The sequence below is a fragment of the Colletes latitarsis genome, unplaced genomic scaffold (genome assembly GCF_051014445.1).
Source record: "Colletes latitarsis isolate SP2378_abdomen unplaced genomic scaffold, iyColLati1 scaffold0006, whole genome shotgun sequence".
Taxonomy (NCBI): Eukaryota; Metazoa; Arthropoda; class Insecta; order Hymenoptera; family Colletidae; genus Colletes; species Colletes latitarsis.
Genome location: NW_027488366.1, coordinates 35421303 through 35431512, shown reverse-complemented (window position 1 = coordinate 35431512; position 10210 = coordinate 35421303).

Below are 10210 nucleotides of genomic sequence, written 5' to 3'. Positions count from 1 at the left end.
GAATGCGAAAGTATGAGTCTGATGAGTGAATATCCCAGACCTAACCTAGATCTAACATGCGTTATCCTGTAAAATGTTGATCCAAACCAGGTTTAATGGGCTGTTTCAGTGTGGTACCACACTACTACGTGATCCAAACCAGAAAAAACCCAGGATCTGTTCAACAAGTATGTGAAAAACGCGAAAGTATGAGCCTGATGTGGGCAAATCCCAGACCTATCCCAGACCTAACTTGCGTTATCCTCTAAAATATTTATCAACACCAGGTTTAATTGATTGTTTCTGTGCGGTCCCACATTGCTACGTGATCCAAACCAGAAAAAACCCAGGATCCGTTCAACAAGTATGAGAAGAATGCGAAAGTATGAGTCTGATGAGTGAAAATCCCAGGCCTAACCTAGACCAAACATGCGTTATCCTCTAAAATATTGATCGAAACCTGGTTTAATCGACTGTTTCAGTGTGGTACCACATTACTATGTGATCCAAACCAGAAAATAACCCAGGATCTGTTCAACGAGTATGTGAAGTGTGCGAAAGTATGAGTCTGATGAGTGAAAATCCCAGGCCTAACCTAGACCTGACATGCGTTATCCTCAAAAATATTGATCGAAATCTGGTTTAATCGACTGTTTCAGTGTGGTACCACATTACTACGTGATCCAATCCAGAAATAGCCCAGGATCCAGCCATGAAGTATGAGAAACATGCGAAAGTATGAGCCTGATGTGGGCAAATCCCAGACGTAACCTAGACCTAACATGAATTATTCTCTAAAATATTGATCAAAACCAGGTTTAATTGACTGTTTCAGTGTGGTACCACATTACTACGTGATCCAATCCAGAAATAGCCCAGGATCCAGCCATGAAGTATGAGAAATATGCGAAAGTATGAGCCTGATGAGGGCAAATCCTAGACCTAACCCAGACCTAACATGCGTTATCCTCTAAAATATTGATCGCAACCAGGTTTAATGGACTGTTTCAGTGTGGTACCACACTACTACGTGATCCAAACCAGAAAAAACCCAGGATCTGTTCAACAAGTATGTGAAAAACGCGAAAGTATGAGTCTGATGAGGTCAAATCCCAGACCTATCCCAGACTTAACTTGCTTTATCCTCTAAAAAATTGATCGAAACCAGGTTTAATCGACTGTTTCAGCGTGGTACCACATTACTATGTGATACAATCCAGAAACAGCCCAGGATCCAGCCATGAAGTATGAGAAATATGCGAAAGTATGAGCCTGATGGGGGCATATCCTAGACCTAACCCAGACCTAACATGCGTTATCCTCTAAAATATTTATCAACATCAGGTTTAATTGATTGTTTCAGTGTGGTACCACATTACTACGTGATCCACACCAGAAAAAACCCAAGATCCGTTCAACAAGTATGTGAAGAATGCGAAAGTATGAGTCTGATGAGTGAAAACCCCAGGGCTAACCGAGACCTAACATGCGTTATCCTCAATAATATTGATCGAAACCAGGTTTAATGACTGTTTCAGTGTGGTACCACTTTACTACGTGATCCAAAGCAGAAAAAACCCTCGATCAGGTCAACATGTATGTTAAAACTGCGAAAGTATGACCCTGATGAGGGCAAATCCCAGGCCTAACCTAGATCTAACATGCGTTGTCCTCTAAAATATTGATGGAAACCAGGGTTAATTGACTGTTTCAGTGTTGTACTTCATTACTACGTAATGCAATCCAGAGAAAGCCCAGGATCTAGCCATCAAGTATGAGAAATATGCGAAAGAATGAGCCTGATGAGAGCAAATCCCAGACCTAACCTAGACCTAACGTGAATTATTCTCTAAAATATTGATCGAAACCAGGTTTAATTGACTGTTTCAGTGTTGTACTTCATTACTACGTGATGCAATCCAGAAAAAGCCCAGGATCTAGCCGTGAAGTATGAGAAATATGCGAAAGAATGAGCCTGATGAGAGCAAATCCCATACCTAACCTAGACCTAACATGAATTATTCTCTAAAATATTGATCAAAACCAGGTTTAATTGACTGTTTCAGTGTGGTACCACGTTACTGCGTGATCCAATCCAGAAATAGCCCAGGATCCAGCCATGAAGTACGAGAAATATGCGAAAGAATGAGCCTGATGAGAGCAAATCCCAGACCTAACCTAGACCTAACATGAGTAATTCTCTAAAATATTGATCAAAACCAGGTTCAATTGACTGTTTCAGTGTGGTACCACATTACTACGTGATCCAATCCAGAAATAGCCCAGGAGCCAGCCATGAAGTATGAGAAATATGCGAAAGTATGAGCCTGATGAGGGCAAATCCCAGACGTAACCTAGACCTAACATGAATTATTCTCTAAAATATTGATCAAAACCAGGTTTAATTGACTGTTTCAGTGTGGTACCACATTACTACGTGATCCAATCCAGAAATAGCGCAGGATCCAGCCATGAAGTATGAGAAATATGCGAAAGTATGAGCCTGATGAGGGCAAATCCTAGACCTAACCCAGACCTAACATGCGTTATCCTCTAAAATATTGATCGCAACCAGGTTTAATGGACTGTTTCAGTGTGGTACGACACTACTACGTGATCCAAACCAGAAAATACCCAGGATCTGATCAACGAGTATGTGAAGTGTGCGAAAGTATGAGTCTGATGAGGGCAAATCCCAGACCTATTCCAGACCTAACATGCGTTATCCTCTAATATATTTATCAAGACCAGGTTTAATTGATTGTTTCAGTGTGGTCCCACATTACTACGAGATCCAAACCAGAAAAAACCCAGGATCCGTTCAACAAGTATGTGAAGAATGCGAAAGTATGAGTCTGATGAGTGAAAATCCCAGACCTAACCTAGATCTAACATGCGTTATCCTGTAAAATGTTGATCCAAACCAGGTTTAATGGGCTGTTTCAGTGTGGTACCACACTACTATGTGATACAATCCAGAAACAGCCCAGGATCCAGCCATGAAGTATGAGAAATATGCGAAAGTATGAGCCTGATGGGGGCAAATCCTAGACCTACCCCAGACCAAACATGCGTTATCCTCTAATATATTTATCAAGACCAGGTTTAATTGATTGTTTCAGTGTGGTCCCACATTACTACGAGATCCAAACCAGAAAAAACCCAGGATCCGTTCAACAAGTATGTGAAGAATGCGAAAGTATGAGTCTGATGAGTGAAAATCCCAGACCTAACCTAGATCTAACATGCGTTATCCTGTAAAATGTTGATCCAAACCAGGTTTAATGGGCTGTTTCAGTGTGGTACCACACTACTATGTGATACAATCCAGAAACAGCCCAGGATCCAGCCATGAAGTATGAGAAATATGCGAAAGTATGAGCCTGATGGGGGCAAATCCTAGACCTACCCCAGACCAAACATGCGTTATCCTCTAAAATATTTATCAAGATCAGGTTTAATTGATTGTTTCAGTGTGGTACCACATTACTACGTGATCCACACCAGAAAAAACCCAAGATCCGTTCAACAAGTATGTGAAGAATGCGAAAGTATGAGTCTGATGAGTGAAAATCCCAGGCCTAACCTAGACCTAACATGCGTTATCCTCAATAATATTGATCGAAACCAGGTTTAATTGAGTGTTTCAGTGTTGTACTTCATTACTGCGTGATGCGATCCAGAAAAAGCCCAGGATCTAGCCATCTAGTATGAGAAATATGCGAAAGAATGAGCCTGGTGAGAGCAAATCCCATGCCTAACCTGGACCTAACATGTATTATTCTCTAAAATATTCATCAAAGCCAGGTTTAATTGACTGCTTCAGTGTGGTACCACATTAATACGTGATCCAATCCAGAAATAGCCCAGGATCCAGCCATGAAGTATGAGAAATATGCGAAAGTATGAGCCTGATGGGGGCATATCCTAGACCTAACCCAGACCTAACATGCGTTATCCTCTAAAATATTTATCAAGACCAGGTTTAATTGAATGTTTCAGTGTGGTACCACATTACTACGTGATCCAAACCAGAAAAAACCCAGGATCCGTTCAACAAGTATGTGAAGAATGCGAAAGTATGAGTCTGATGAGTGAAAATCCGAGACCTAACGTAGACGTAACATGCGTTATCCTGTAAAATGTTGATCCAAACCTGGTTTAATCGACTGTTTCAGTGTGGTACCACATTACTATGTGATCCAAACCAGAAAATAACCCAGGATCTGTTCAACGAGTATGTGAAGTGTGCGAAAGTATGAGTCTGATGAGGGCAAATCCCAGACCTATCCCAGACCTAACATGCGCTATCCTCTAATATATTTATCAAGACCAGGTTTAATTGATTGTTTCAGTGTGGTCCCACATTACTACGAGATCCAAACCAGAAAAGACCCAGGATCCGTTCAACAAGTATGTGAAGAATGCGAAAGTATGAGTCTGATGAGTGAAAATCCCAGACCTAACCTAGATCTAACATGCGTTATCCTGTAAAATGTTGATCCAAACCAGGTTTAATGGGCTGTTTCAGTGTGGTACCACACTACTACGTGATCCAAACCAGAAAAAACCCAGGATCTGTTCAACAAGTATGTGAAAAACGCGAAAGTATGAGCCTGATGTGGGCAAATCCCAGACCTATCCCAGACCTAACTTGCGTTATCCTCTAAAATATTTATCAACACCAGGTTTAATTGATTGTTTCTGTGCGGTCCCACATTGCTACGTGATCCAAACCAGAAAAAACCCAGGATCCGTTCAACAAGTATGAGAAGAATGCGAAAGTATGAGTCTGATGAGTGAAAATCCCAGGCCTAACCTAGACCAAACATGCGTTATCCTCTAAAATATTGATCGAAACCTGGTTTTATCGACTGTTTCAGTGTGGTACCACATTACTATGTGATCCAAACCAGAAAATAACCCAGGATCTGTTCAACGAGTATGTGAAGTGTGCGAAAGTATGAGTCTGATGAGTGAAAATCCCAGGCCTAACCTAGACCTGACATGCGTTATCCTCAAAAATATTGATCGAAATCTGGTTTAATCGACTGTTTCAGTGTGGTACCACATTACTACGTGATCCAATCCAGAAATAGCCCAGGATCCAGCCATGAAGTATGAGAAATATGCGAAAGTATGAGCCTGATGTGGGCAAATCCCAGACGTAACCTAGACCTAACATGAATTATTCTCTAAAATATTGATCAAAACCAGGTTTAATTGACTGTTTCAGTGTGGTACCACATTACTACGTGATCCAATCCAGAAATAGCCCAGGATCCAGCCATGAAGTATGAGAAATATGCGAAAGTATGAGCCTGATGAGGGCAAATCCTAGACCTAACCCAGACCTAACATGCGTTATCCTCTAAAATATTGATCGCAACCAGGTTTAATGGACTGTTTCAGTGTGGTACCACACTACTACGTGATCCAAACCAGAAAAAACCCAGGATCTGTTCAACAAGTATGTGAAAAACGCGAAAGTATGAGTCTGATGAGGTCAAATCCCAGACCTATCCCAGACTTAACTTGCTTTATCCTCTAAAAAATTGATCGAAACCAGGTTTAAACGACTGTTTCAGCGTGGTACCACATTACTATGTGATACAATCCAGAAACAGCCCAGGATCCAGCCATGAAGTATGAGAAATATGCGAAAGTATGAGCCTGATGGGGGCATATCCTAGACCTAACCCAGACCTAACATGCGTTATCCTCTAAAATATTTATCAACATCAGGTTTAATTGATTGTTTCAGTGTGGTACCACATTACTACGTGATCCACACCAGAAAAAACCCAAGATCCGTTCAACAAGTATGTGAAGAATGCGAAAGTATGAGTCTGATGAGTGAAAACCCCAGGGCTAACCGAGACCTAACATGCGTTATCCTCAATAATATTGATCGAAACCAGGTTTAATGGACTGTTTCAGTGTGGTACCACTTTACTACGTGATCCAAAGCAGAAAAAACCCTCGATCAGGTCAACATGTATGTTAAAACTGCGAAAGTATGACCCTGATGAGGGCAAATCCCAGGCCTAACCTAGACCTAACATGCGTTGTCCTCTAAAATATTGATGGAAACCAGGGTTAATTGACTGTTTCAGTGTTGTACTTCATTACTACGTAATGCAATCCAGAGAAAGCCCAGGATCTAGCCATCAAGTATGAGAAATATGCGAAAGAATGAGCCTGATGAGAGCAAATCCCAGACCTAACCTAGACCTAACGTGAATTATTCTCTAAAATATTGATCGAAACCAGGTTTAATTGACTGTTTCAGTGTTGTACTTCATTACTACGTGATGCAATCCAGAAAAAGCCCAGGATCTAGCCGTGAAGTATGAGAAATATGCGAAAGAATGAGCCTGATGAGAGCAAATCCCAGACCTAACCTAGACCTAACATGAATTATTCTCTAAAATATTGATCAAAACCAGGTTTAATTGACTGTTTCAGTGTGGTACCACGTTACTGCGTGATCCAATCCAGAAATAGCCCAGGATCCAGCCATGAAGTACGAGAAATATGCGAAAGAATGAGCCTGATGAGAGCAAATCCCAGACCTAACCTAGACCTAACATGAGTAATTCTCTAAAATATTGATCAAAACCAGGTTCAATTGACTGTTTCAGTGTGGTACCACATTACTACGTGATCCAATCCAGAAATAGCCCAGGATCCAGCCATGAAGTATGAGAAATATGCGAAAGTATGAGCCTGATGAGGGCAAATCCCAGACGTAACCTAGACCTAACATGAATTATTCTCTAAAATATTGATCAAAACCAGGTTTAATTGACTGTTTCAGTGTGGTACCACATTACTACGTGATCCAATCCAGAAATAGCGCAGGATCCAGCCATGAAGTATGAGAAATATGCGAAAGTATGAGCCTGATGAGGGCAAATCCTAGACCTAACCCAGACCTAACATGCGTTATCCTCTAAAATATTGATCGCAACCAGGTTTAATGGACTGTTTCAGTGTGGTACGACACTACTACGTGATCCAAACCAGAAAATACCCAGGATCTGATCAACGAGTATGTGAAGTGTGCGAAAGTATGAGTCTGATGAGGGCAAATCCCAGACCTATTCCAGACCTAACATGCGTTATCCTCTAATATATTTATCAAGACCAGGTTTAATTGATTGTTTCAGTGTGGTCCCACATTACTACGAGATCCAAACCAGAAAAAACCCAGGATCCGTTCAACAAGTATGTGAAGAATGCGAAAGTATGAGTCTGATGAGTGAAAATCCCAGACCTAACCTAGATCTAACATGCGTTATCCTGTAAAATGTTGATCCAAACCAGGTTTAATGGGCGGTTTCAGTGTGGTACCACACTACTATGTGATACAATCCAGAAACAGCCCAGGATCCAGCCATGAAGTATGAGAAATATGCGAAAGTATGAGCCTGATGGGGGCAAATCCTAGACCTACCCCAGACCAAACATGCGTTATCCTCTAAAATATTTATCAAGATCAGGTTTAATTGATTGTTTCAGTGTGGTACCACATTACTACGTGATCCACACCAGAAAAAACCCAAGATCCGTTCAACAAGTATGTGAAGAATGCGAAAGTATGAGTCTGATGAGTGAAAATCCCAGGCCTAACCTAGACCTAACATGCGTTATCCTCAATAATATTGATCGAAACCAGGTTTAATTGAGTGTTTCAGTGTTGTACTTCATTACTGCGTGATGCGATCCAGAAAAAGCCCAGGATCTAGCCATCTAGTATGAGAAATATGCGAAAGAATGAGCCTGGTGAGAGCAAATCCCATGCCTAACCTGGACCTAACATGTATTATTCTCTAAAATATTCATCAAAGCCAGGTTTAATTGACTGCTTCAGTGTGGTACCACATTAATACGTGATCCAATCCAGAAATAGCCCAGGATCCAGCCATGAAGTATGAGAAATATGCGAAAGTATGAGCCTGATGGGGGCATATCCTAGACCTAACCCAGACCTAACATGCGTTATCCTCTAAAATATTTATCAAGACCAGGTTTAATTGAATGTTTCAGTGTGGTACCACATTACTACGTGATCCAAACCAGAAAAAACCCAGGATCCGTTCAACAAGTATGTGAAGAATGCGAAAGTATGAGTCTGATGAGTGAAAATCCGAGACCTAACGTAGACGTAACATGCGTTATCCTGTAAAATGTTGATCCAAACCTGGTTTAATCGACTGTTTCAGTGTGGTACCACATTACTATGTGATCCAAACCAGAAAATAACCCAGGATCTGTTCAACGAGTATGTGAAGTGTGCGAAAGTATGAGTCTGATGAGGGCAAATCCCAGACCTATCCCAGACCTAACATGCGTTATCCTCTAATATATTTATCAAGACCAGGTTTAATTGATTGTTTCAGTGTGGTCCCACATTACTACGAGATCCAAACCAGAAAAGACCCAGGATCCGTTCAACAAGTATGTGAAGAATGCGAAAGTATGAGTCTGATGAGTGAAAATCCCAGACCTAACCTAGATCTAACATGCGTTATCCTGTAAAATGTTGATCCAAACCAGGTTTAATGGGCTGTTTCAGTGTGGTACCACACTACTACGTGATCCAAACCAGAAAAAACCCAGGATCTGTTCAACAAGTATGTGAAAAACGCGAAAGTATGAGCCTGATGTGGGCAAATCCCAGACCTATCCCAGACCTAACTTGCGTTATCCTCTAAAATATTGATCGAAACCTGGTTTAATCGACTGTTTCAGTGTGGTACCACATTACTATGTGATCCAAACCAGAAAATAACCCAGGATCTGTTCAACGAGTATGTGAAGTGTGCGAAAGTATGAGTCTGATGAGTGAAAATCCCAGGCCTAACCTAGACCTGACATGCGTTATCCTCAAAAATATTGATCGAAATCTGGTTTAATCGACTGTTTCAGTGTGGTACCACATTACTACGTGATCCAATCCAGAAATAGCCCAGGATCCAGCCATGAAGTATGAGAAATATGCGAAAGTATGAGCCTGATGTGGGCAAATCCCAGACGTAACCTAGAGCTAACATGAATTATTCTCTAAAATATTGATCAAAACCAGGTTTAATTGACTGTTTCAGTGTGGTACCACATTACTACGTGATCCAATCCAGAAATAGCCCAGGATCCAGCCATGAAGTATGAGAAATATGCGAAAGTATGAGCCTGATGAGGGCAAATCCTAGACCTAACCCAGACCTAACATGCGTTATCCTCTAAAATATTGATCGCAACCAGGTTTAATGGACTGTTTCAGTGTGGTACCACACTACTGCGTGATCCAAACCAGAAAAAACCCAGGATCTGTTCAACAAGTATGTGAAAAACGCGAAAGTATGAGTCTGATGAGGTCAAATCCCAGACCTATCCCAGACTTAACTTGCGTTATCCTCTAAAATATTGATCGAAACCAGGTTTAATCGACTGTTTCAGCGTGGTACCACATTACTATGTGATACAATCCAGAAACAGCCCAGGATCCAGCCATGAAGTATGAGAAATATGCGAAAGTATGAGCCTGATGGGGGCAAATCCTAGACCTACCCCAGACCAAACATGCGTTATCCTCTAAAATATTTATCAGGATCAGGTTTAATTGATTGTTTCAGTGTGGTACCACATTACTACGTGATCCACACCAGAAAAAACCCAAGATCCGTTCAACAAGTATGTGAAGAATGCGAAAGTATGAGTCTGGTGAGTGAAAATCCCAGGCCTAACCTAGACCTAACATGCGTTATCCTCAATAATATTGATCGAAACCAGGTTTAATTGAGTGTTTCAGTGTTGTACTTCATTACTGCGTGATGCGATCCAGAAAAAGCCCAGGATCTAGCCATCTAGTATGAGAAATATGCGAAAGAATGAGCCTGGTGAGAGCAAATCCCATGCCTAACCTAGACCTAACATGAATTATTCTCTAAAATATTCATCAAAGCCAGGCTTAATTGACTGTTTCAGTGTGGTACCACATTAATACGTGATCCAACCCAGAAATAGCCCAGGATCCAGCCATGAAGTATGAGAAATATGCGAAAGTATAAGCCTGATGAGAGCAAATCCTAGACCTAACCCAGACCTAACATGCGTTATCCTCTAAAATATTTATCAAGACCAGGTTTAATTCAATGTTTCAGTGTGGTACCACATTACTACGTGATCCAAACCAGAAAAAACCCAGGGTCCGTTCAACAAGTATGTG